This window comes from Cebus imitator, unplaced genomic scaffold (genome assembly GCF_001604975.1).
Source record: "Cebus imitator isolate Cc_AM_T3 unplaced genomic scaffold, Cebus_imitator-1.0 Scaffold98, whole genome shotgun sequence".
In the NCBI taxonomy this organism is placed as follows: domain Eukaryota; kingdom Metazoa; phylum Chordata; class Mammalia; order Primates; family Cebidae; genus Cebus; species Cebus imitator.
The window spans coordinates 491013-518623 of record NW_016107413.1 but is presented as its reverse complement, the minus strand read 5'-3'; the positions used below and the strand labels follow the sequence as shown (position 1 = coordinate 518623).

Here is a 27611-nt window from a genome sequence, read left to right as displayed (position 1 = left end):
CTAAGGAAATATAATCACAATGTAAAACATTTAAACAGAAATTAAAAAGAATGGCTGGCAGGTCAGGTGCAGTGGCTCATGCCTGTAATTCCAGCCCTTTGGGAGGCTGAGGCTGAGGCCAGAGGATTGCTTGAGTCCAGGAGCTCAAGATCAGCCCAGGCAACATAGTGAGGTCTCATCTCTACAATTTTTTTTTTTTTTAATTAGCTAGGTGTGGTAGTGCACACCTGTAGTCCCAGCTATTTGGGAGGCTGAGGAGAAATGATTGCTTGAGCCCAGGAGGTTGAGGCTACAGTGAGCTGTGACTACCTGGGTGACAGAACAAGACCCTGTCTATAGCCAGAAATAAAATAAAATAACAGGTGTCAACAAAATCAAGTGTATTATTCACACTCAGTCTTTGCCGATTCGAATTGCAACCCAGAAACAAGTTTTAGTGTTTGGAAGCCACATTATGTACCTCTAAGAAAGGTGCTCTCTTGCTTTTTAGCCAAAAGGACTCTACCATCTACACATTAGTATTATAGTAAACACTTGATCTCAAGGTGTTTTCATCCTGGCCAGGCACATATGATAATTTTGCATGTAATTTACAGCAGTACTATGTGGAAAAAAAGTATTAATTTTATTTACTTTATTATCAGAATCCCACAAGCTAAACAGCCATTCAGTTGGGAAGAATTGATAAGCGTGTTTCCTTAGGCTTATACATTTGAGTTATCTGCAAAGGTATAATATGTCCACTTCTCCCATTAAGTCTGTTTATCGAAACATCTTCCTTTGTTTATTCACCAGAAAACAGAAGAAGGTGAATTAAAACTTTTTTGGTTTCTGATAATAAAACATACAAGCCAAACTACAGGAAGAGATGCAAATTCCCCTTGAATCCTGCTTCACCTGCCCAACAAGATATATCTCTCAGCTAGCACATGTGATGTGTTTTCCAAATTATTTTTCTTTAGTAGATGCTACAAAATTACTTTGACAGCACATAAGACTGGCTTGTCAAAAGAAGAGGAAAGAAAATTATAATCAACATGAATTCAGAATCCAAGGAAATGATTTTTCTCCGTCTCTCTTTGTCAATGTTGTATGGGATTCATGTAGCTCATTTGGTGCAGAAGGGAAGATGACTGCTTCAAAGAATGAGACACACCAGTGTTTTTGACTGAAGCATGAATTTGCTTCACAACCAAGGAATGTTTAATGGATAATAATGTTTTCTCTATTGAAATTCCAATAAAAGTACAATATTTAGAAGAATATGCAAAACAAATGGAAATAAAAAACTTAAGAAAAACAGCCTTACTTCAAAAGGGAAGTTAACATTTCCTTGTATTCCTGCCTTTTGCCATGAGAAGAACGTTCCTTGATTAACTGTTGGTCCAAGGAAGATGAGCGACTCTTGTAGCAGACCTGGTCCTAACCTACAGCCTGAGGGAAGTCTAACCAATCTACAGGTGCAAAGTGAGAAATAAATGCTTATTGTAGTATAACATTGAAATTTTTTGCTTGTTTGTTATGCAGTGTTATTGTAGCAATGGCCCCGCTAATGCAGCTTGTATTTACTAGTATTGTTTTACACTATTCTTATACATTAGGTCATTTAACCCTCAGAACAACCCTATGTGGTAAGTACTAGTATCATCTGTACAATGCACCAAGGTAATGAACTTGTCTGATGCTCCATAGCAAGTAAGTGGTGGAGCATTGGAAGGCAAGCTGCAGGCCCAGGGCTGGGGCGCTCCTGTGCTGCCCACCATCACACACTCCTCATGCTTCTATTCCCTCTCTGAAAATTCTTACTCACCTGAAGCTCACTTGCCCCCAGGTTAACAGGTGCTAAGTTTACCTTCTTTCTCTAATCCTTTACATAGTGATCTACTTATTTGCTCATACACCTTCTAGAACATTTGAAAAACAATGGAATCATATAAAATGTCATTTTATAGGTTAAAACAGTCAAATATCACCAGCCTCATTGGATTCAACCTACCCTGCCACACATTTTTGAAGTTATATCTAAATTTTTTTCATTCTAGATTAAATTGTTATAAAAATGGCAACTTCAAGAATATTAAAAATTCTGAATTTTCAAATAAAAATCCATCATACTATTAATGTATCCAATGGAATCTAAATACCACAGTTTTTAAAATTGAGGTAAAATTCACATAACATAAAATTCACCATTTTAAAATGTATCGTTCAGTGGCTTTTAGTGCATTCACAGTATTGTGAAACCTTCACCTCTATAAAGTTCCAAAGTATTTTTATCATCCCTAAAGAAACCCCTTATTTATTAAGCAGTCATTCTCCATTCCCTTCATCTCCCATCCCTTGTCAACCACTAATCTGCTTTCTGTCTCTGTGGATTTCCCTATTCTAGACATTTCATATAAATGAAATCATATAACATGTGGGATTTTGTGACTGGTTTCTTACACTTAGCATAATGTTTTTGAGGTTCATCCATGCGATTGCACATATCAATACTTCATTTCCTTTAATGGCTGAATAATAGTCGTTGTACAGTTATACCAAATTTTGTTTATCCATTCATCAGTTGATGGACATTTGGCTTGTTTCCACTTTTATTTATTATTAATAATACTGCTATGAATGTTCCATGTACAAATTTTTATGTGAACATATGTTTTCAGTTCTCTTGGGTGTATACCCAGGAGAGGAATTGCTAGGACATATGCTGAGATTTGGCTGCTTTTTCTTGATTAAGTGTTCCCCTGGTTGTTGTAAGCTTTTGATTACATTTCAGGGTTCTGAAAAAGTTGATTCTGACAGTTGTGCCACCTTATGCACTGCTTTTGTGGAGGGTCAGACTTTTTTTTATCATATTTTTGGAAACATCTGAAATGAATGGAGCATTCCCTTTCTTTCGGTTTATTATGTACCTTTGGATGAATAACTTATTGCTAAAATGAGACAAGACTGAAACTGTGGAAATCTCATTTACATAAATAAGTTAACAAAATATAAAACGTTTAATTATAACAATGTCACTCACTTCTGTAAACATCAGCTGAATTGAATCAGCCAAAACCACATTATAATAAATAATAATTCTATTTTAATTTTCTATTTGTTGGGTATCTTCTATTTATCCTTCTAGATCTATACCATTCTATTTTATCTTACTTTCTGCCTGGAGGCTGACCTGTGTGGACTGTATCAGCATACTTGCCTTCTTGCTTCCAGCTGGATTTTACCAATGACTACTTCTTGGCAGGAGATTAGAAGAACAGAAGACAAGGCTATTTATTCTTCCCGCTCCTTCCCTGAAAAATTACCTCTCCTTTCAAGGTAACCCTATCTATACTATCTCCTGGTAAATGCTCCCTTTTATTCCTTTAGGCCCTAAGATATTGACAGCTTTCTTGTTAGTATTCTCAGGGTATTACACTATCTTTGGTTTCTTTACCTCTTGCTCACATTTGTAAATAGTTTATTTATTACACATTTCTTGACCTTTTAACCTAATGCATGCCATGTATTTCTTGCCATGTGGCCATAGGTGGTTGCTGTGAATAATTCAGTCCATCAGTGGCCAATACAATTATGTTCCTCTTCAATTCTGTTAAAATAAAAGAGATAATACTACCTAACTTGTAAAAGGATTTGTTGGACCAGCACTTGTCCAATATGGTAGCCACTAGTCATATTTGGCTAAATTTAAAGTAAATGAATGAAATAAAATTTGAAACTTAATCTCTCAGTGACATAAATCGTATTTCAAGTTCTCAATAATCACATGTCTAGTGGCTACAACATTGGACAGAGATAGGACATTTCCATCATTGCAGAAAGCAATGCATTAGACAGTTATTTGTATAGTAAGTATGCAATTTAAAATCTACACTGGGACAACATTTATAGTTTTGAAAACTATTTATAAAATGGAAATTATTTTTCTTATATTCATTATCCTATAAAATCAGTCCATTCAAGAATTATTTTCAAAAATAAATTTTTTCTTAAAATTATTAATAAATACTATATATCTGACCTATGTAGACTGAAGCAAATTTTTTAAAGCTTATTTATGTTCAGTATCTGAACATTAGAAATAATATAAGCATAATGTATTCGATTGACTTCAAACATAGCTGCTATGTTGGTTTCCTGTGACTGCCATAACCAAATACCGCAAATATGGTGACTTAAAACAACACAAATTGATTCTCTTACAGTTTGAGTCCAGAAGTCCAAAATCAAGGTATCAGTGCTTCCTTCAGAGGCTCTAAAAGAGATTCTGTTCCTTGTCTCTTCCAGCATCTGACAGCTGCCAGCATTCCTTGGCTTGTGACTACATATGCCTCAATCTTCACATGGTTTTTCTTTCTGTTTGTATGCCTCTCCTTTGTGTATCTTTTATAGGAACACTTGTCATTGAATGAGGGCCCTCCTGGATAAGACAGGATGATATCCTCATCTCAAGACCTTTAACTTAGTTGCATTTGCAAAGATCTCTTTTCCAAGTAAGGTAACATTCACAGTTTCTGGTAATTAGGACATAAGCATTTATTTGGGGGCCGCTATTCAACCCATGGTAGAGTTTTTTGCATATTATATGCCCTTGTGGCTTTTCTAATCAAGAGATGAGGGTAAACTCTATCTGGTCTGACCTTGGGACTTGCTTTGACCAATAGAATGCAGCAGACATGACATTCTAGGACTTTTGGGTCCAGTCCTACAATGGTCACATAGCCTCTGCTTTTGATCAGAGGGACAAACAGCTGCTGTGTAAGGAAGTTCACTTATTGTCCTGGAGAGAGTGGCTACATGGAGAGAAAAAAAACTCTGAAGATGAAACACTATGGAGGGATATAGAAAGAGACCCAGACAGTCCCTGAACTACAGGTAAAAACTGGAAGAACAATGGTACTATTTATGGAGGTTAGAAGAGCAATAAGCAAATTATTATTGAGGACTGGAGATGAATGCCCAATATTAAATAGTGGGGAAACATTTGAAAAAAAACCATTATGTGCAGAAATCTAAAGATAAAAAATATACCTAAGGAGTCTGTGGAACTGGCTAAGCAGGTTTCCGGGTAGAATTCTGAATGTGCCAATTGGCTTCTAATATGGTGTGTCTGTGTCCCCACCCAAATCTCATCCTGAATTGTAACTCCCACAATTCCCACATGTCGTGGGAGGAACCTGATGGGAGGTAATTGAATTATGGGGAGGGTCTTTCTTGTGCTGTTCTCATGATAGTGAGTAAGTCTCATGAGATCTGATGGTTTTAAAGACAGGAGTTTCCTTGCACAAGCTCTCTTCTCTTGTCTGCTGCCATGTGAGACATTCACCTTCCACCAGGATTGTGAGGCTGCCCCAGGCATGTGGAACTTTAAGTCCATTAAAGTTCTTTCTTTTGTTGTAAATTGTCCAGTCTTGGGTATGTCTTTACCAGCAGCATGAAGACAGACTAATTGGTACCAGTAGAGTGGGGCACTGCTGAAAAGATACCCAAAAATGTGAAAGCAACTTTGGAAATGGGTAACAGGCAGAGGTTGGAACAGTTTGGAGGGCTCAGAAGAAGACAGGAAAATATGAGAAAGTTTGGAACTTCTTAGAGACTTGTTGAATAGCTTTGCCAAAAATGCTGATAGCAACATGGGAAATAATGTCCTGGCTGAGGTGGTCTCAGGTGGAAACCAGAAACTTGTTATAGGAATGGGAACAAAGGTGATTCTTGTTATGTTTTAGCAAAGAGACTGGTGGCAGTTTGCCCCTGCCCTAGAGAGATGTGAAACTTTGAACTTGAGAGACATGATTTAGGGTATTTAGCAGAAGAAATTTCTAAGCAGCACATCATTTAAAATGTGACTTGTGTGTTGTTAAAAGCATTTGGTTTTATAAGAGAAGCAGAGCATAAAAGTTCAGAAAATTTGTAGACCGATAATTCAATAGAAAAGAAAACTCCATTTTCTGAGGGGAAATTCAGGCTGGCTGCAGAAATTTGCATAAGTAAGTAGGAGCTGAATGTTAATTCCCAAGACAATGGGGTAAATGTCTCCAGGACATGCCAGAGGTCTTCGTGGCAGCCCCTTCCATCAGAGGCCTGGAGGGCTAGGAGGAAAAAGTGGTTTCATGGGTGGGGCCCAAGGTACCCATGCTGATTGCAGCCTAGGCTGTGGTTCAGGCTGTGGCTTCCGAGGGTACAGGCCTCAAGTCCTGGCAGCTTCCATGTGGTGTTGAGCTTGCCAGTGCACAGAAGTCAAGAATTGGGGTTTGGGAACCTCTGCCTAGATTTCAGAGGATGTATGGAAACACCTAGATGTTCAGGCAGAAGTTTGCTGCAGGAGTGGGGATCTGAGGGAACCTCTGCTAGGGCAGTGAGGAAGATAAATGTGTGGTCGAAGCCCCCACACAGAGTCCCTACTGTGGCAATGTGTAGTTGAGCTGTAAGAAAAGGGCCACCATCCTCCAGACCCCAGAATGGTAGATCCACCCACAGCTTGCACTGTGTGCCTAGAAAAGCCACAGACACTCAATGCCAGCCATGAAGGTAGCCAGGAGGGGGCCTATACCCTGCAAAGCCACAGAGGTGGAGCTTCCCAAGACCATGAAAACCTACCTCTTGCATCAGTGTGACCTGGATGTGAGACTGGAGTCAAAGGAGATCATTTTGGAGCTTTAAGATTTGACTGACCCACTAGATTTTGGACTTGCATGGGGCCTATAGCCCCTTTGTTTTGGCCAATTTCTCTCATTTGGAATGGCTCTTTTTACCCAATGCCTGTACCCTCATTGTATCTAGAAAGTAACTAACTTGCTTTTGATTTTATAGGCTCATAGGTGGAAGGGACTTGCTTTGTCTTAGATGAAACTTTGGACTGTGGACTTTTGAGTTAACGCTGCAATGAGTTAAGACTTTGGGGGACTGTTGGAAAGACATGACTGATTTTGAAATGTGAGGAAATGAGATTTGGGAGGGACCAGGGACAGGTTGATATGGTTTGGCTGTGTTCCTACCAAAATCTCATCTTGGATTGTAACTCCCACAATTCCCATCTGTCGTGGGAGGAACCTGGTGGGAAGTGATTGAATTATGAGGGTGGGTCGTTTCTTGTGCTGTTCTCTAGATAGTGGATATCTCATGAGATCTGATGGTTTTAAAAAATGGGAGTTTCCCTGCACAAGCTCTCTTCTCTTGTCTGCCATCATGTGAGTCATGCCTTTTGCCTTCCACCATGATTTTGAGGTCTCTCGAGCCACATGGAACTATAAGTCCATTAAACTTCTTTGTTTTGTTAGAAATTGCCCAGTCTTGAGTATGTCTTTATAGCAGCATGAAAATGAACTAATACAGCCTCTTATACTACATATTATAAGGCATTGCAAAAATGATATTGACTAAAGAGGAATGATTCCATTTTCAAGTAAATTTAGAGAAAATATTTCCCACTGAGGGCTTGCTAAGTTGGAAAATAAAATATTTTCTCTTTCCCACATTCTTGAGTTAGAAAAATGTTCTAAAAGTGAGAAAGGGCCCCAGGAAAAAGATAGAATTCAGGACATTGTCAATAAGACATTGCCTTAGTGTAAAGATCAAATCAACAGTGTAGTTACAAGATTCCTAATTTAACTCAGTGCCTTGTCAACCTTCTCAGCTAGACAAAACAGCTTGTAAAAATTTTAAAAGTATTGTTCCACAACACTCTGACTTAAAGCCTGCATTAGAGAGGGGCTTGTCTTGAAGAGATTTGTATGTGTGACTTTTTCACTTATAATTTGATTTATTTGATTTCAGATTTAGACTTTGATACACAGGAAGCACACTAAATTTCTTAAGGTTTATATCAGCTTGAACTAAAAAGTACATGGAAGGTGCAAAATGAAAAAAAGGTAGTTTTTTTCATTTCATTGTTCTCTGAGCCCTCAACTTGCTTTGCAAAAGGTAGACTGAGACAGCTACATGATGGCAAACATGAAAAATTTCTTGGGAACAAAGGAAATATGATTCAGAGGGTAGAGCCCAGAGCCCAGCAGACAAAAATATAAGCTATTAGAAGCAATGGATTAGGTAATCACTTCTATATAGCAAAACTCAACCCAAATCAAGAAACATTCCTTGCTTCCAGATTAGGGGACACAGATAAGATAAGCCTGGCTGTATTTCAGAATTTCTATTGGCTGCTGACTACTATGTGCCTTCATTTCTCCAAGTTATAAATGAGTGTCTAATGTGGTTATTCCGTTCTGTCTTAACACTATATTGCTGGGCATGGAGGTACAGATAACTTGCGTTTTTGCTTCACAGTTCATATCAAAAGGAGCTGCACTTATGAAATTTCATGCATATCCGTATGATCCCAATGCAGATAAAGAGATACTGGGCATAGAATTTGATACAATTTGTTGAGACTTCAGGTGTCTTTGGAGCAGTTGACTGTATGTGAATTTTTGTAGCCAGAGAGCAGACTGTGGGAGATTGTATGTAACTATGGTCAGTAAGAACTATTCGTGCACTTGCCAGTTCTCTGACCAAGAGAGCACGTCTATTTACCCACACCTTGAATCTGCATGGAACTTGTGATATTTTTGACAAGTTTAATGCAGCAGAAGTCGTATTCTTGGATTTTTGATCCCAGGCATTCTAATGTCGTATGGCTTCTTTTTTTAGCTCAGAGAGGAAACAAGCAGCTATATAAAGAACCCATGTAAAGAGAGAGCATGTGCAGGAAAAGAGGCCCCAGAGTATAAGAGCCTATGAAGGGAGAGAGAGAGAGAGGATCAGCCAGGTCTCAGCCACTTCAGTCAAACATTTGGGAAACATGACATGTGTACAAAGCTATCATGATTCTCCAGCCAATGCACATGCTGCAGAAATGAGCTTTCCCTTTTGAGCACTGCTGGAATTCCTAAACAACAGAATTGTGAGAGTTAAATGATTGTCTTAAGTCAGCAGTGTGAAGCAGGTTCACTGTGCACTGATTACCAAGTTGTTTGAGTCCAGTGAGAAAGAACACTCACATACAAGTTCACGAAGCAGGCTTATTACTTACAGATAGTGAACAAGGGACATCAGAAGCCTAGGATTCACTATGAATCAGTCCTCTCTCTATAGGCAGCAGAGGGGTGTCATACACCCATAACTAAGTACATGGTTTATTTTAAAGAGTGCAGTTTACTTTGCTGGGAATTAACAGCAAAGAAAAGAGAAGGTATTGAGTCCCTAGTAATTGTAGAGTTTACAAAAAGTGAATTGATGACTGCCATTAAATAAATTATGTATCACAAAACAATGTTGAATAGATGAATAAACAAAATGACTGAGGAGTGACAGTGAGCAGGAGATTTGTGTCTCTATTAAGTAAAATAAAGATTATTTTTCTTGCAAATGGTCTTTTTGGAAAACTTGACATAAATGAACATGGACATTTTTGTCACTTCTTCCTTGAAACCATGCAAATATGCAACTGAAACACAGGGTATGATGCAGGTTAATAATACAAATCACCAAGCTCATTATCACTGAGAGTCACAAAGATGCAGAGAGAACACACACCTTAACTGATCAGAACTACTTAGCATGGTTTTCACAGTTAAATATTCTAGTTCTATGATAAATAGATAAAAAACTTTGATAATAAATTATTTTATAGATTTGTCACTTGTATGAAATAATGCACATATGCCTTCAATATTTCTTACTGATGACCTCTTTTCTTTTTTTCTGTCAATATGTCATATTTCAGTTTTGACATTTTAAACCCTTTGGTTTGATGAGAGGTTTTTTCACCCTGGAAAAATGCATGTGGTTGGATTCAGGAAGAGTAAGGGGTTTGTTCTTGGGTCCATTGGGAGGAAAATGATAGTGGTGAGAGATAAGAGGAGAACTAGCAGAGGGATATCCTGTAGGTAGGTATGTTTAGGAAAAAGAACATATGGAGGGTAAGGACTTGGATTCTTAAAAATATATATTTAATAAATTCAACTTTTATTTTAGATTCAGGTACATGTGCAGGTTTTTTACATGGGCATATTGTGTGATGCTGAGGTTTAGGGTATGAATGACCCCATCGCTCAAATAGTGGGCATAGTACCCAGTAGGTAGACTTTCGTTCTCTTGCCTCCCTCCCCGCAACCCCTAGTAGTCTCCAGTGCCTATTCCTATGTTTATGTCCATGAGTATCCAACATTTAGCTCTCACTTATAAGTGAGAGCATGTGGTATTTGGTTTTCTGTACTTGCCTTAATTCACTTAAGAACCTGGATTCTTTAAAGCCACCCCACACCCCAACTAAAGTCTCTTAGGTCAAATTTGCATGTGCTCTGATATACCCAGACTCTTTTGAAGAGTGCTAGTTTACATTATCTTACATTTGGTAATCAAGCTTTTTAATTGTTTATCCACAATGGGTTAATAGGCATTACACTGTCACAGCCTGCAGTGTTGATACATTCATTTCTGCCCAGGAAGGCTATTTTGTGTGATTCTCAGTTTTGTGACTTTAAATTAGATGAGACTTCAAATTTACACATTTTCTTCTATCTCTCTGTGTTTTATTACATGGTTAAGTGCTTTAAGATTTATTGAATCCAGGTGTTTTATTTCTCAATAATCACCAGAACTCACCTAATTTGATTATGCCAATCTGTTATTTTCAAGAATTGTGTTTAAAAATTTCGTTTCCCAGTTAATATTGTATTTATGTGGCTTTCTTGATTTAAAAATATATTAAGAAATGTAATTTTATGAAAGATCATTTGAGAAAGTTTGCTGAAGCATTTTTTTCCTTATGATATAACACAGCTTAATAACAAAGAATGTTTTCTAGAGTAATATTTGCAGCAAATTCTAAAACACATTGCTTGCAGTGATCTCCACCCTTTCCTCATGAATACAAAACAGAAACAGTGTGTTTCTGTTTTTCTGGGCATAGAAGTGGATAGCACAATGATGTAACTCCTTATTCACAACATCATTGGAGCCCCACATTAAAAACATTTTTGCTTAAATAATGAGCATTTTTGCTCTTCCATAAAGAACCCACATGAGACACAAAAAATGCTTTTCCCAGATGGTCCCTTTTGCATTAAAATTACTAACCCAGACATCAAAAGCAAACAATAAAAGTGTTGAAATATGTAATTTGGGCCAAAACAACAGAGCCTTGAACTTCCATGGGCTGTGCAATTTTAAGAGAACAGCTGGGTGTGCACAGGCAGTCAGCCCAGCTATGACTCTCAACCTTGTGTTTCTTTTTCTATATAGTCACTATGGGTACAGTTTCCTTCTTTTCAAAATGGAAACATGGTTATAATCATTCTTGAACTTGAGAAAGGCATAGGCATTTCCGTACCTTTTATAAAGGGGGAAAACCGTTTTTAGTATTTATGGTGTAATCAGTCGTTTTTGTTTCGCTATTCATTTGCCTTTTTGCTGGTAAAATAATCAGTATTTTTCTTGGGAAACTACCTCTTTCTCCACGGAATCAACCATGGGTGTTCCAGAAGACATATAGCCTAGATTTCAAGTCCTCTAGGAATCAGCCATATCTAATCTAATCACAACTTCAATCATTTTTTCAGGATACAGCCACAGAGCTGGAGGTACTGATCCAAGGAAGTTTCAGTATCAGCCATGCACTAAGTCCAGAATGAGTGCTTCCTCTGTCTGATTAAGGCCCTGACACTGAGTTAGGGTTGTCAATGCAGGCTCTTCTCCCTTATCGCAAATTCTGTCTTGGGACTTAATTGCCTTTGCTGGTCATCTCCACCAGGGCTTTGGAGGCCCATCAGGCCATTTTGACAACTCTGAACTTGAGAGTGGGAGTCTGAGTTGGATACTCACTTGAGGAGGGCTATGAGACTCCATCAACTCAAAGGGTCAGAGCCCTGGGGCTAGAACCCTCAAAGATCCAACTATCTCTCCTTATCAGCTCACATGGATGGTTATTTTCTTTACATGTATATCATACAGGGGACTACTTTGGGATTTCCCCATCCATGCTGGAAAAGAAGCCAGCTCCAAAGACAAGCTGACCTTTCCATCATCAGAGAGAGAAAACTATCAACAGATTTTAAGGAACCTGTTACCAGTTTAAAAGAAAATAGTACTATAGATACATATTATTTATAGTGCATCTTTAAAAGAGTAGAGTATAAATATTTAATTTTTAAACTATAATGATTGCTTCCTGCTCCTCTCCTCCTTCACGGGCTCCCTGGAGTCCTTGCAAGCTGGCCAGGATGTCTCAGGCTGAGTCTGAGAAAGCTGTGGAAGATGCTAAGCACCTTAAGACCAAGCCAGGGGATGATGAGTTGCTGTTCATCTATGGCCACTACAAACAAGCAACTGTGGGCAATGTAAATACAGAATGGCTTGGGATGTTGGACTTCAAGGGCAAGGCCAGGTGGGATGCCTGGAATGAGCTGAAAGGGACTACCTAGGAAGATGCCATGAAAGCTTACATCAACAAAGTAGAAAAGCTAAAGAAAAACACGGAATGTAAGAGACTGGATTTGATTGCCAGCCATGCGTTTATCCTAAGCTGAGACAATGCCTTGCTTTTTCTAATACTGAAGATGTCGGGAATTAGGGAAAATAACCAGTTAACCCAGCTCTTCAAGGCTGCTCACCACAGAACTCTAACAGATTAGGTGCTGAAATGATTACTGACCTTCCTTGAGTAGTTTTTATCTGAGATCAGTTAAAAGTGTATTTGTGACTTAAAAAAATTATAATTAACAGAGGTTTTGGATAATTAAGGAGCAACCTCAACAAGTTTCTGAGATCCATTATTATAGAAGCATGGAGTAACAATAGGACATTCCAGCTAACAGAATCCTGAACACAAGATCATTTGTTGTATTTATTATATATTTGCATGCACACTGCAAGATCTTAAGAAATTCACTAAGCAGTTGTAACCTTTGCTTTCTAGGAATCTTGAATACGAAGTTAAAAGAATGGCATTTTCATGATCATCCCAGTGTAAATCTGACACACCTCAGCATTATTAACATTCTTCCAGATAAGATCTGAATTTCCTTCCACTTTCACTGTGGGTATTGGAAGGGCAATGAGTAGAAAACAACAACTTAGGGAATGCGCAAACATGGAATTGGAATTTGTAAACCATATTCAGGAAGAGACAGCTTTGGCTAGAACAATAGTTTTAGTGGTTTAATGGTTTTTAATGTTTTTTGTAAGGGTTCTGTTTGGACGTTTCAGGCTTCTTTGAACTTCCCACTGGCACATGGGGAGAGGGCATCAAGTGGATGGGGCTGTGATGTTCTTAGACACTACAATGAACTGAATGCTTACATTTCCCCCAAAACTTATATGTTCAAATCCTAACTCCAAATGTGATGGTATTGGGAGGTAAGGCCTTTGGAAAGTGATTAGATCATGAGGATGGAGCCCTCATGAAAGGGACTAGTGCCCTAAAGTAACCCCAGTTAGCTCTCTGGTGCTCCTTCTGCCAGGTGAGGATATAATGAGAAGGCAGCAGTCTGCAGCCTGGAAGAAAGCCCTCGCCAGAACACAACCTTGCTAGTACCCTGTGTTAGTCTATTTTTGCATTGCTATAAAGAAATACCTGAGGCTAAGTGATTTAAAAAGAAAAGAAGTTTAATTGGCTCACAGTTCTGCAGGCTATACGGATGCATGGTGCTGGCATCTGCTTCTGGTAAGGAACTCAGGAAGCTTACAATCATGGCAGAAGGCAAAGAGGGAGCCAGTGTTCTCACGTGTGAGAGTGGTAGCAACAGAGAGAGAGGTCCCAGACTCTTTTAAACAGCCAGGTCTCACATGAACTAACTGAGCGAGAACTCATTTACTACCAAGGGGATGGTGCTAAACCATTCCTGATAGTTTCACCTCCATGATCCAGCCACCTCCCACCAGGCCCCATTTCCAACATTGGGAATCACAGTTCAACATAGATTTGCAGGGAACAAACATTCAAACCATCTAATACCCTGACCTCGGACTTCCAGCCTGCAGATCAGAAGAAATAGATATCTATTGTTTATAAACCAGCTAGGAGGCTGTCAACTTAGAACCTATCTTTTTGGAGTGACCTTGAATACATTTTCTCTTATCTAGAAGGATCTCTACAGTGAGTTGTTTCAAATATGTGGGCTCTAGAACCAGACTGATGGATTCAGATTCTGCGCTGCCACTTACTTGTTCTACTGCCTTGAGTAAGTTAAATAACCTTTCTGTGCCTTAAGTTTTCTCATCAGTAAAATGACATTAATATTAGAATTTCCCTCATAAGCTTGTTATGAGAATTAATGCACTAATACAAGGATTGGCAAATTTTTTCTGTAAAGAACCAGATAATAAATACTTTAGGCTTTGTGGACTATGTAGTCTCTGTGGCAACTACTCAAGTATGCCCTTGTATTAAATAGAATGGAAGCAACCACAGATAATACCTGAATGACTTGATGTGACTATGTTCCAATAAACTGTTACTTACAAAAACAGGCAGTGGGCTGAATTTGGCCTGCAGGATGTAGTTTGCCAATCCCTGGAATACTCGTGCACTAATACTTAGGCCCATTGTAAGAACTCCAAAAATATGAGCTTTTTAAAAAAAATTATCGTGGTCATCGTCATTATCATCATCATATACATTCACTCATTCAACAAAGGATAATAAATCCTACTATGTGCTAATTTTACTGTGTAGTTCTCAGCGTTTTCGACTTTGCTGTCACTTCTATGCATTTTCCACGCTCAGGGCTCAGGTTCTGAAACCTTCCACTAAAATTCCTCTACTGGCAGAAGGAGTAAAACTTCATCCCATGGTTCTGGTGCTGGCAATAGTCCTAAATGCAGAATCTGCATTTCAAGTGTCAGATTTTATCTTAAAAATCCATGTAGTATTTGCATTTTACTCCATGATATAGTTATGTTTCCTTTAATGCAAAAAATGATGACTGAAACCATTCATCATTGAGTAAAACTGATCATGTTTACCAACCATCTTCTGGTTTTCCATCACACGTACATTTACACAAATTTGAGAAACGAGGTCTATGATAACAGGAGCTTAAGCTTTGAGGTAGGTAATTTTCTTAGGGTTTAATAGTCTTGGTATTCTATGTGGATATTCGATCTTTCTAAAACACAAAGAGAGGGAATAAAATTAGGCAACGTAGACACCAAAAAGTTCACTGAAAAATTTAGGGAACTCCATTCATTGCCTTTCACTTGGCAGGTGACAAAGTATGTGTCTGGGTCCTGCAGCTCTGATCTTACCGTCATGGCTCAGGAGTGTGATGACATACAGGAAATCAGCATGTGCCCATTAAGTAGTATAAAAAATAAAATTATGAATAAATAGTAAAGAGAATGTGTGTGAAAGAGATCATTATGAGCTAAAGCATACAAAAATTTCAATATTTGACCATTTGTGGCAGTTTCTATGGTTCAGCCTAATACTTCTCCAAAGCTTGTTAACCAGCAATGTGCATAGCACTGGTTTTTAAGTGAAATAGTACCACTGTAGTTCATAATAAGAATAGCACTTTCAGACTGTTTAAAAAGTGCACCCAGAATAGAGAATGTGGAAATACAAAGCAAAAGTTAGTGGTTAATGCTGAAAACAATCAGAACATTCTGTTTTTAGTAGCCTAAGAGTTTGAATTGTGATCAAGGGTTCATAGAATCGTTTCAGACATTTTTGAGAAATGATCATTGTGGGTGGTTCTTGATCCAGCAGATGCTAAAAAATAAAACATCAGGACCAAAAGACTTAGCCTTGAGCATTGCATGAAAACACTTGGAAAGATGAAGTCACCTGTGTTCTTCATGGCCGTAAGCAAAGTGCATTTATTCAACCATTTTATCAGTGTGAGGTGATGAGAAAGCAGATATTGTTTCACTCTTCCTTTGTTTTAATCAGTTGCCAGACAATGCTCTGAAGACATATGACACATTTCTTTTAGCATTCCCATTTCCCTTAGTAGGCAGCTTAGCACCCACAGCAGACTTTTCAGACTCTTATATTCTAACCAAGACATATTCTTTCCTAACACTCATTTAAATTCCAGTTTTTTTGTTTTCGTTTTTGAGATGGAGTCTTGCTTTGTCACCTAGACTGTAGTGTAATGGCACAATCTCAGCTCATTGCAACCTCCGCTTCCTGGGTTCAAGTGATTCTCCTGGCTCAGCCTCTGGAGTAGCTGGGATTATAGGCTCCTACCACCACGCCCGGCTAATTTTTGTATTTTTAGGAGAGATGGAGTTTCACCATGTTGGCCAGGCTGGTCTTGAACTGACCTCGTGATCTGCCCAACTCAGCCTCCCAAAATGCTGGTATTAGAGGCATGAGCCACGTGCCTGGTCTTAAATTCCAGTTCTTATCTCAAATCTTAAGTTTTATATAGGGGTGAATAAACTGGTGATTAAACCATACAGAGAAAGTAACCAAACTCAATAACACCATTGACATATGAAGAGTGTAAGTATGAAATATGCATGAAATTTTGCAAGCTAGGGTAGATCAGCACTATATGAGTCTTCAGATAGTAAATTCCTGAGTCTAGATCTGGAGAAATAGAAGCTCAGAAGTGAGAATTTGGGATATCAAGAGCTTCTAAGCCTATGTGAGTGTTTCTACCTGTGAATTGACACGCTTTATGTAGCCTTGAAGTTTAGATTTGCTGCTTTCATTCTGTCTTAGATTTAATGACTTGAAGCTTCAACTGACAAAGCTGGGGGAGAAAAACAAAACAGTTAAACAATTTTAGAAGAAAGTGTGAACAACTAGTCGACATTTTTTGATGGAAATAACTGTCAAGTTGACAAGAAACTTGGCCTTCCTCATATCAGAAATTTGATCCAAATGGAAAACATTTTTTAATTAGAATTCCTAAACATACATACACAGAAATTGATAGTTTTAAAAACCCATCTATATTTGATTTTCAAAATGTTTCCCTTTTTGCTTTATCTACCCCTTTGGTTGTTGAGATATTTTAAAGCAAATTGCAGTTGCCTATCATTTCACGCCCATCCGTACTTTGGTTTGCATTTCTTAAAAATTAAGGATATTTTATTTTATAACTATATTGCCACTTGGGCAAAATTTTAAATGATAATTTATCACTAAATGTGTACTGACTTCCTCCTTATTGCAAAAATGCCTATAACAGGAGAAAAAGAAAAATAAGGGTAAGAAAGAAAAGTGAAACTAGGAATAAAAGTATTGAATATCAGTTCAATAACTGATTCTATAAATCTACTACATACAGAAGGTCCCATTCTAACCTTAAACCCAGTTGCTTGCTTCACTGGGGCCAAGGCAGGAGGAAAACTCTGGCAATCACAAGATTCAGTGTCTCTGAAGGGGCGCAGCATCATTTCTCTGGAGAACATAGCTTTTCCTGTCTGTAAGGCGTGTGAGGAATTTCTCCTGGAAATCTTAATGAAGAAGACAGTATGAGATTTATTGGACAATACACTTTACAAAATCCCCACAATAAATACAAAAGAGGTTTTGTGCCGCTCGTTGTTAGAGTGTCTTCGTTGCACACTAAGGTCTAACACTGAATCCAGCTGAGTAAAAGTCGTCTGACAAGGGGCCAGAGCCGTGTGTCCCTGTGTAATGTCCGCCTGGTGGCTGCCATCCTAAGGTACAACATAAAGCCCATTCATTTCAAATAAGCTTTTAATCTCCCTCTCAGACTCCCAGTGTCCCAATTCCCCCATTAATAATACAGTCCTAATTTTCAAAACTTGAATCCAGCTGTTACTACTTTTAAATGCTGTTTTCCATTGCAAGTCAATGTGACACCAAATGTGTCTTCCACGTTCATTCATCATTTGTGAATTTGGCCCAGCCACTGGATTTTTTTCCTCTGTTATTCAGGAGGGTTGCAAATGCCAAAAGCAATCAATCTATGAAGCAAATCAATGTGAACAGCCATCACGGGGAGAGCTAACCCTGCAGCTATCTGGTATTTTTTTTTTTAATAGAAGCAGAGCTTGTCTTTGGATCTAATGACTGGAATATCCATGCACTAAAGGGACTGTCTCCCTTCAGTTTTTAAAAAATTCTCATACTCTGGGCCAGCTTTTGTGATAGTTTCCAAGCTGCAGGAACAGCTTGAGGCTGGGGGCGGTGGTCCTGCTCTGTCAGTCGTGGGGACCAGGTGGCTCCCGGCATCCTTGGTTCTCTCACCTCCATGCTGCTGCTGCTGCTGCATTGATCCTCGACAAACACTCTGACTCAACACTCTACCACCTACCAGCGATATCTCTGAGGACGGTGCAAAATGCAATTTATTTGTGCCCTTGGTATGTGTAACATAGCTCATCATGCTTTTAAAGATCTCCTCCTGGCTTCTGCTAACAGCCTTTGCTTGCTTCCTGCAGTTCTGTTCATCACACGACTAAATAAACCTGCTTGACGTTGCCATCTCTCAGGAGTCCAAACAGAAAACACACTGAAATCGTATACTTAGGTGAGGTGACATCAAGAAACAATGAGAAAAGACAACTCAATAACTAGGAAAAAAATTTTGAATGCACAAATATTTTCTTGTCAAACTTTAAAAAGATAAAGAAAACAAAAATATTTTTGGAAATTTGAACATACCCACAGTGGTAAAATATGTCCTGCTCCCACATTGCATATTTTCCTGGGTATAACATTCCTATTTTAAAATCGTAGCAACAGATCCAAGAAACAAATGCCTTTGAAAATTCCATTTCATGGATGTGTCACTGTATGCATTTAAACTTTTTTCCAACTGAAAATTATTGCAAACAGCATGAAAAATGTCAACACAAAGAACAGAATAAAAGTAATGGATGATCTTTAAAAAGCAGAGGGATAAAAATGTCCGTTAAATACTATACTCAAATGATTAATGTTAATATTTAGGTTAAATTATTCCCTGTAGGCAAGAAAATAAGTAAGATGCCCACAGAGTAATACATAAAATAATAGTAGCAGGGGAAATAAAGTTAGAAAAGTCAGTAACATCCAGCTCATTTTAGAAATCTGGTAGAATATCCAGCAATAAAATAAAGTTCGTTAATATTGCAAAGGAACAGAAAATTTCAGATTGCTGTTGATTTTTCTACTATATCAAAAAACATTGTTAGGTGTTTTATGTTGCTTTTGGCCTATAATATCCAGATTACATGTTCTATTTCACTTTGCAGAAGTCTTACTTTAATTCCGTCACTCTTTCCAATGTACATACTCATTCACTTATTTTTAGATTTCTATGCATAATTAAACAGTAATCATTGATTTTCCTAAATACAGCCTTTTCTTTGGAATCTTTACCATTAACGTGGTAGATGTTGAATTCTCCTTTCCTGCTTTCGTGTAGACATTTGCTTTCCTAGATTCCAAAACAGCAAGTATCTCAAACATGCCTCACCATTACTCCATTTTAATTAAAGGCTTCCTTTTAGAATTATGTTCGGTACCCTGGGAGTTACAGTACAATGAACGAAGTCACAATTAAATGAACAAAATTAAAATAAACTGGAAAATATTATTTAGATATTTGTCTGCAGGAGGTGAAGTCCAAGCTCCCTGTTAAAGAACAGGAAGGAGTTAAGTGTAGAGAAAAGGGGAGGCTGTTTCTATGTCCCAAGATATATCACTGCTTATAGTTGCATACAGCCAATTCTCCATATTAATCTCCTTATATCTTTATATGTATATCCTAACAGTCCTGTTTCTCTGGAGAACCTTAATTAATACAGACAGTGAGCTATTTGTCATTAGCAGAAGGGCCTTACAATGTCATAGCCTGGTACATAGAAAGGGTGTTACGTATACCACTTAGCCGCAGGGGAGAAACCTGGACACTAGAGGGATGCCTGGAAGAGAGAAGGATAGAAACAGTTTTTCTTTACTTATGATTGATGGTCATAAAAGCCATACTGCTGACAAAGTCCAGCGCCAGCTCCACAAGCTGTTGTATCCACCTGCCCTCTTTAGTTCCACTGGGGAAAAGCAGGGTCATTTATCCACTAAATACACCCCAAATCACACTAGAAGAAATAGGACCCTGAGGTCAGGGCACATGATGAGCCACTCCAGGGGAGCCCTGGGCATGATTACAGTGTTTGGTAATGAAATGTTCCACACTACTCTAGATGTTACATTGCATATTGACTATCCGACTCTCAACACACTGAGAGCCCTTCTGGAACTCATCAGCACCTCCAACTACCATCGCTGAGTCTTTTTCATTCTAATTAAGGGTTTCCAATTCTTAATTGCCTAAATCTCTCTAGGGAAGTCTCAATACACAAATCACAGATTGATTTGTTTGTGGTGGGACAAAATTACTGTTTTCCCCATAGTTTTAAATTCTCCTCTAAAGACCTATAAGAACCTATGATTGGGGTCATTCTTTATATAAAGTAGTAGTGTATTACAGGAGGGAAGATTCTGAACAACCCAATCCAACTGTAGACTCACTATAGGTACAAGATACCAAGGTTTACAACCAGGCTCCAAGAGTGGAATAAAGAGAGGAATGAAGATTAGAGAAAAGCCTTAGATTTTCTACTTGATATTCTAAGAAGTGAGGGTGAACATTCACTCTTTCTTTAAAATCAAGCCCAGAATCCTTCATATTTTTGTAGCGGCCATAGAATATGATGAATATCCTGGAAAGTCAGTTGTTCCACGGGCACTTTCTAGATCCTGTTGGCCAGAAAACTGTCTATCTTAAACCCAGAACCACAGCTTCCACTGAAGGTCTGTAGAACTAATTGTCACACAGAAAAACTTTTATCATTTTTTCTGCAATTTTTCCAGCTATCCAAGGTCATTTGCATTCTCCGTTACAATGAGTAGCAGGACATGGGGCTATGATTTTAAATTCTGGGCACCATTCTAGAAATATAGGAATTACGAATAATCTTTTGTCGAAAATGTCTAAGTATTGCAGGGGTTATTTGGACATCACTGACTTAGCCTGGAAAGTACTTCTAATTGAAATAGTTTAGAAATCATATACTAGCTTCCATTAGAGTTGGTCTAGCTAGGGCCTAATTTCCATAACCTACGATTTTGAGAGGCAGCAATTCTTTAAAAAAAGATTGGTTCTAAGTGTCAGATATGACAACTCATGTCAGCTACCTGTGTGCTAACTTTGGCAGAATACAAAGTTTTAGTACTAGGTATGTTTGAGTCGCACACAATTGTCATGTGATTCGGTCATCCTAATGATTTTTCATTCATTTTTTCCTTCTCTCTCTTTTAATGGTTAACTGATTAAAACAAGATGAACACGGAGCATCCCAGCAATGAGTATCTCCTGGTGCCCTCAGCTCCCTGGCTTCTGCTTTGGCTTATCGTCTAACAATGCCCCTGACTCAGACTGTCTCCCACCAAGGCTGGATTTTTGGCTGTCTGTTTCTACCACATGATTAAGATATTGGATGTGCCCAGATCCCATGGGCCTTTCGGTGCCCCAGACACTCCTACCTAATCAGTAGGAAAAATGTCCAATGCAGTAAATGCCACTTTAATTATAAGCTTGCTTCAACTGGATTAGAATCAAAATAGCATGCTTAAGACAAAAATTAGATCTGAAAAACAAAATCAGGAAAAGAGCTTCAGGGACAGGAGTCCGTTTCTATTTCATGATTAAGTGATTTTCTTCTCTAATTCTCATTTTAATATTCTCATTTCCACCATAAACCTACACTATCATCCAATCCCATGCATTTTTACTCAAGTAATTGTATTCTTTCTACTTGCCTTTCCGATATTACTTCAGGTATACTGCCTTTCTCCACTTCAGAGCACCCCTAGTTTTGGACGCAGATGCAAAGCATTAAAGCTGTAACAATAGAAGTTAGTAAGCAGTAGGAACAGTGGCTTTAGAGTTGGACTTGCTTTCAAATTCTGGCACCGACGCTCGTTAGCAGTGTAACTTTTCACACCATATTTACCCCTGTAAGCTTCAATTTCCTTAGCGATAGAATAGTAAGAAATAATAGTTATTTTGCAGGGTGATTTTAAAGACAAATCAACCAATGTTGATAATGCCTTTGGCAAGAGGCTTGGCGAATGCAGTATGCCACCTGACAAACGCTACTTGTTGATATGGGTAGAAAAATGCTCACCAAATCCATGTGTAAATCTGGAATCAGGAAGACTCAAGCTCAGACAACATCTCTAGCACTTAAGAGTTGTGAGACTCTAGGCAAGTCTCTTAATCTCTCTTTGTTTTGCTGGCTCTTCTGCAAAATGGCACCTATCTCACAGATGTCATTTCTGGGTGCTGTCTTGATTAATACAAGCTTCTTTCAAAAGATAAGTCTCAGCTGCATTTGTTTATAATGGATAAAGTAACCACCACAGACCTTTAAAATACGCTACTAATGAGAAATAAAACGTGATCATCATCTTCTAAAGCTTTCCAGCAGCAGTTATTCTTGTTCTGTCCTCATGGCCGTAAATAACACCTTCTATTCAACTTGCCCAAATTGTTGCCTGCTAGACTTCTGACTCCAGGCCAGGATCTCTGGCACTAAAACAGGCAGAGTAATGAACAAAGTGTTGTCTGCTTTTTATGCATTCTACAGATTTGGAGTACAGTAGGAGGGCAACCAGTGCTGCTGAGCCCAGGTCAAGGATGTTAAGAGACTCCGATAAACCACAGTGGCCTAATGTTGATAATGTTGAAGAACCAGATACCTCAGTTGTTCAAAAATAGGGTTCCTTTTTCTAGTCAGAGATACAAATGCCATCGAGAAACCAGCTATATTATGACAAGATATATAGAAGACAGTGTGATGGTTAATTTTATGTGTCGATTTGAATGACACATTAAGGGATGACCAGATAGCTGGTAAAACATTATTTCTGGGTGTGTCTGTGAGGGTGTTTCTGAGAGAGAATGGCATTTGAATCCATGGACTGAGGTAAAGAAGAGCTGCCTTTGTCAATGTGGGCAGCAGCATCTAATCTGTCGAAGGCCTAAACAGCACAAAAGACAGAGGAAGAATGAATGTTTTCTCTCTTTCTCCATGAGCCGGACACCCATTTTCTTCTCTGAAATACTGGAGCTCCTGGTCTTCTGACTCTGGGACTTATGCCAGCAGCTCCTATTGTTTCTCAGTCTGAATTACAGTCTGAATTCATAGTTCTCATCATATGCAGATGGCATATGATGGCACTTCTGGCTTCCACTATCATGTGAGCCAATTCTCATATTAATCTCCTTATATCTTTATATGTATGTCCTACTGGCCCTGTTTCTCTGGAGAGCTCTAATACAGAGAGTGAGCTGTTTATCATTAGCAAAAGGGCCTTGTGACAGGTACACTATTGTCCCTAATTATTTGCTGTTACTGTCTGTGAGGAGACTGTACTTCACCCCACGGATGGCAGGCTTGGTCACATGACCTGATTTGGCCAGTGAAAAGTGAGCAGTATGCCACTTGCAAACACAGTCTTTGAGAGCCACTGGTAATTCTTCGCTCTTAGATATTTCTTCAAAAACTCTTCTCTAATGATTTCCTTAGGCAGGCCAGGAGTCCCTGTTGGACTTGACTGGACTCTTCTTGAAAAGGTTACAAAGATAAGCTAGTATTAGCGTTTCACTTTACAATGTGGGTGCACATCATCCTCAACTTTGGTTTTCAGTCAACACAAACTTACACACATACAAATACACACACACACGTATCACTCACACATATTTATATTTATATTTTCTAGACTGTTGAATAAATTCCCTGTCTTTTGTTATTTTCTGTGAGATAATTTAACTTCTTAATGCAGTTGGAAAATACGGTGCAAATGATACTGTCATAAATGAAAGAACTTCATCAACCTCTAATTAGAAATTGAATCACTATGTGAATAGCATAATAAAATAGCCCATTTTAGTAATCTACAACAGAAATTAGTTCAGGGAAGACTTTATTGAAAGGATATGACTAACATGCCCTAATTAAATGCATTTAAAAATATTTCCTTAACTCCTGGACCAACACTGTCCAATGCAACTTCCTGCAACGATGGAAGAATTCTGTCTCTGTGCTATATGATATGGTAGCTGCTAGCTACATGTGGACTACTTGAAATGTGGCTAGAACAGCTCTGAAGATAAATTTTAAATTAATTTATATTTAAATTTATATAGCCCCACATATGGCTAGTAGCTGCTGAATTAGTGCACCTTAGAGCCTACATTGGAAGAGTATTTTTTCATAAAAACTGAAGTATTCTTTATGTTACTATATTTGGAACTAAGAAGTTTATGTTTGTATATGTATAAGCTTATATCCACATACATATAGGCTTCTTAATTGTACGAACACACACGCACGCACACACACACACACACACACACGCATACCCATGTCTATATCCCTGTAGTTATGTATTTATGCAAGTACACACAACCTTGCCTTTTTTTTTAGGCAACCATACCATTGTAGAGCCAAGAAAGTATTGCCTATTTTATTCCTGACTTCCAGGGATTGTGGGTACTCCCACTGGAGAGCTAATCTAGCTTTAGGGAGAAAATCTTACAGCAACGTATTTTCTCAAGACAAAATTTGCAAAAGTATAGTACCACATCCTGGAATCATAAGTCAAAGATCTTCTTATTCAATCCATTCATTGATCTAGAAAGAATTATTATTATTATTATTATTATTATTATTATTTTTGAGACGGAGTTTCGCTCTTGTTACCCAGGCTGGAGTGCAATGGCGCGATCTCGGCTCACCTCAACCTCCGCCTCCTGGGTTCAGGCAATTCTCCTGCCTCAGCCTCCTGAGTAGCTGGAATTACAGGCACGTGCCACCACGCCCAGTTAATTTTTTGTATTTTTAGTAGAGACGGGGTTTCACCATGTTGACCAGGATGGTCTCGATCTCTTGACCTCGTGATCCACCCGCCTCGGCCTCCCAAAGTGCTGGGATTACAGGCTTGAGCCACCGCGCCCGGCGATCTAGAAAGAATTATTGCCAAATTATCCTGACAACTTCCAATACTACATTACCAAATCTCTATACTTTATTTCCTCATCTTTTCACTGGAAATTAGACTCCCAAGTTCTTCAAATAACCAGATTTTAGTTGCCCCTAGTCCTTAAATTGAAATTGAATTATATTTTTTTTTCACTATACAATTTAAGGAGTGTATGTACCTCATTTTTAAGGAACACTACTGCCAAAGTATAATATTCTGGAATCTGCTGTAATTTTAGGAACATGGGATTTGGAAAATAATTTGGGTGTGAAGATATAATTATTTGGGAAGCCTGGAGAGCTGGAGGCAGGCCTACTATCAGGAACATTTAGACACTGACAGTCTTTACTGTCTGTGTTTATAAACTTCCTGGTGGACTTTCTCAGGGAGCAGAGGCCAGGGAAATACTTGTTAGTCAGGCCATATTGGTCCTGCCTCAGAGAGGTTTCTTTCTCCTTGGTTAATTAAGACATTCAAACTATTCTTAAATGGGGGTATAGTGTGTTCTTTATATTTATTTCTCATTTCATTATAGAACACTAGAAATACCTGATTCTACTTCCTAGTGTCAGTGAGAGAATTAATTCATTTACAGGATTTAGCATAGCTAATATCATGCCCTCAATAAATAACTACTGATTTTTTTTAACTGAGTTTTAAAACTAAAATGTAATTTTAACTAAAGAACAAAAATGCTTCTAAGAAGCATAAGATCTTTTGAAATAAAGTAAAGGGCCATTCATTAGAAAGAGACAAATCTATACCAAGTATACTAGCAAGAAAAGCACCTACAAATTTAAGATTTTAGTTTTCTATTAAAAAATAAAATATAATGGAATGACTTAGTTCAAAATCAGGCTCCCTTCTGCAGATAAGGTAGGAACTAACAGCACTGACCTTTATTAATATGAGAAAAGGAAATTAATGAATATAAAGCAGAAAAGCTGAGACACACTGAAGTTTCCATGAATTGCTTATGATTGCTCACATGCCAGACTCTGGAATATTTCCCGGATTTCATCTCGTGTTTCCCTCGACCCAGTTGATTGTAATTAATAAAACTCTAAGGCATCTGCAAGAAGTTCACAGTATTGTTTTAGGGAATCTCCTCTGTAGGCTAGTGGAAGAGACTGCTAGTTATCAAGGCTTTCTTCCATAAAGTAAGTAATGTCGTCAGTAGGATTAGTCTCAAATGGTCACTGTGCCATCTTTCAGTTGGATTTTTCTCAACTTGGAAACTAGGTTGGGCAGTTTTGAAAGTGTATTAACTCATTCAAAAACAAACCTAAAGAAGGTAGTGACATTTTCCAAAGTAGCCGACTAGCATCACAGCCTTGCTTAAGTAATGAAGAATTCAGATGTGTAGCAAAAGAATATTAAAATGTGACAGCAGTTATTTTACAATGTTTACTGTAAAATGTCTATCAATCTTATATTATGTCTAATGTTAAAGACAGTACATCAAGATTATTTATTTCTCAAAATGTAAATACAGTAGGAATCAGAAAGAGTAGATTTATCAGGAATATGTTTTATATTTGTCATGCCTTTATTCCCTGGGAAAAACATAAAACTCTGTGCAGCTAAAGTGTCTACTTGACTGCTTGATGATGATTAACATTTAAGAATTTGCTCTGGGGGAAATAAGGTGGAAATGTAAGTAGTGGTGCAATTTGCTGTTACTGCTGTTTTTCGCTATTTCCAAATAAGAACACAAGTGAAAGATAGTGGGGAACCTGCATGAACTATATAATATTCAGTCCAATCCTCTTGTTCTCATTGATTCTGTAGATACATGCTGGTTTAACTGCATAGATGGCTTTGTTTTTAAGCTGTTAGTCTTTAAAGAAGCTTTAAAGCTTCCTTATTTAGCAAATGTTCTTATAGGCTTTGGATGCAAAGTGTCTACATGTACATATAGACACCGAGATATATTTTATATTCATCAAACAGAATATCAATTCAGTCCAAGTTGCAGGGTCACGTCCTCTAAGAAAACATTGACTCTTCTCATTGCTGATAATATACATCCTTCCTCCCTTGATGGATTATACCTTCTAGTTCCTTTACTTTTGAACCCAGGCAAAAGTCTACTATCCTGTGAGATGAATCTAATTAAATTTTAGGGCACATTCAAGTGCTAGAAATAAACAAAAGTAAGACAAGAGCTCACGTATAATAACAATAGCAATCCCCACAGCAGTCATTTAAATTAATGCTTGTAATCAAGCAACATAAACATCATAATGCAAAAGCAGAAATAAAATCAACATTCCACCTTATAAAACAGAGGGTGAGGGAGAGTGCTGGTAATATTGACAAAGATACTTTTACTTTACCCATGTAAACATCAGACTGTCTTGTTCTCCCTAGGCTTGCTTTTCATTCTTTGGCATGACAGTTCTGATTCTTCAGCCTCCCCATGAAGAAAAGAAAACTTCTCTTGAAGCTGAATTAAATTCATCAGCAAATGAAATTATATTCATTTGATAAAATGCTAAATGGAAAAGGCAGGTTTATTTTAAGCCGTCAACAGGCTGTTTTAGTTAATCATGCACAGTGCAGAAGACAGGAGTTTGGTTGCTAAGAAAATGGTTGGCATGTTTCCATGAGATCCATGTGACGTGGAATGCATCTGTTCATTTCAATA

General features: G+C 38.1%; 1 long non-coding RNA gene and 1 pseudogene across 2 annotated transcripts; one reads left to right on the top strand and one right to left on the bottom strand.

Annotated features, from left to right (window-relative positions):
• Positions 1–1345: 1345 nt before the first annotated feature.
• On the bottom strand, positions 1346–27611 carry LOC108309861. 2 transcript variants are annotated; one of them, XR_005201526.1, is made up of 3 exons: positions 27301–27611; positions 1811–1904; positions 1346–1454 (listed from the first exon to the last, which is right to left on the bottom strand). It is a non-coding gene; the product is annotated as an uncharacterized LOC108309861 (long non-coding RNA). The 2 variants fall into 2 exon arrangements; XR_001827529.2 differs by lacking the exon at positions 27301–27611 and adding an exon at positions 13619–13655.
• On the top strand, positions 3135–13620 carry LOC108309856 (annotated as a pseudogene).